This window comes from Pseudophryne corroboree, chromosome 7 (genome assembly GCF_028390025.1).
Source record: "Pseudophryne corroboree isolate aPseCor3 chromosome 7, aPseCor3.hap2, whole genome shotgun sequence".
NCBI lineage: Eukaryota > Metazoa > Chordata > Amphibia > Anura > Myobatrachidae > Pseudophryne > Pseudophryne corroboree.
Genome location: NC_086450.1, coordinates 52,320,421 through 52,321,708, shown reverse-complemented (window position 1 = coordinate 52,321,708; position 1,288 = coordinate 52,320,421). Strand labels below are relative to the sequence as shown.

At 40.0% G+C, this 1,288-nt stretch overlaps 1 pseudogene; it reads left to right on the top strand.

Moving 5' to 3' along the window:
* The first annotated feature begins 240 nt into the window (after positions 1–240).
* Positions 241–361, top strand: LOC134947362 (5S ribosomal RNA; annotated as a pseudogene).
* Positions 362–1,288: the final 927 nt, after the last annotated feature.

Below are 1,288 nucleotides of genomic sequence, written 5' to 3'. Positions count from 1 at the left end.
TCGTTCTATATATTCTTAATTATCTGTGCAGAATAGATGTTTCTTCTACTTGTACTTGCGACTACTTTTGCCGTGAATATTTAGATGGGTACCTGATTTTTGTGTTATAATTTTGTGTTATTGAGAAACAACTTTTGATTTTTTTCATCAGCTGCTTAGACACTTGTGGTCTACACAATATCGCAAATTGGCTCTTACCTGTGCCCAATTAGGACACAGTGTGACTAGGGTGAGCATAAGGTCTGCGGTCATACCCCACTGGAGATGCCCAATCTCATCTGATCTTGGAAGCCAAGCAGTGGAGGGCCGGTTTAAGTACTTGGATGGGAGACCACCAAGGAACACCCTGGTACTGCAATTATTTGCTACCCCTCCTGTCACTAAAATAGAGCACTGATTCGCCTATCGGTCATGACCTATGATTTAACTACCTGCTAGGATTCAATTCCCAGTTGGGATATACAGCAGTTTTCAAATGATGGTCATATATATATACATTGAACAAACAATTTTTTGACCACAAGGTGTCCCATAGTTGGTGTGTTTGTGTTTTTGTTTCACAAAATCACAGAGTTACCCATCTCGGCCTATATTAGGTATTTGTACCTCAAAAGCTACGAACATTTTCTTTATATTTTCGCAATGTCACCATTCAGACAAATATTGGCGCTCATTGAACTCCTCAGTAATTAACTTATTAACGAAAATTATTAAAGTATTGTATTTTAGTCAGTTATTGTGACAATCAGTCATACAATATTATCTGTATATGAGTGCTTCCCAAAAAGAGTCTTCTTTCTTCTCTTTTTTCTGTGTTTACAATGTATATTTGACTCGTGGGAGCACCGCTGATGGGCAGTTTTTCCGACACACAAAAACAAGGAGTGTATTACCTTATGTGTCTGCTTCCCAAAGTGAGGATTTAAACCTTGAATTTAATTATCAGCTAATTACAGATAGTTTATCATTTTCACATATACACCTACCACACCAGTGCGGTTTCCAATCCTTTTGCTTTTCAACGTTCTATCTATCCCTTCGACTTCTCGTTCATCCAGGGCCCGTATAGCCTTTGCAGCTTCTTGTAGGGTCAGCGCGAAGTCTCGCAGTGATTCGTCAGGTCTTTGTTTTCTCGCATAAAGGCGGCTCTTTAATTCCGCTATGGTCTCGCAGTCGAATATGGTCATCAGCTTCTTAAAGATCCCTTCGACGGTCTTCTTTTCGCTGTCTTCCCATGCTTTCACTTCCCGTAGTGCCGAATCCGTCAATTGACCCATAACGATCTCTA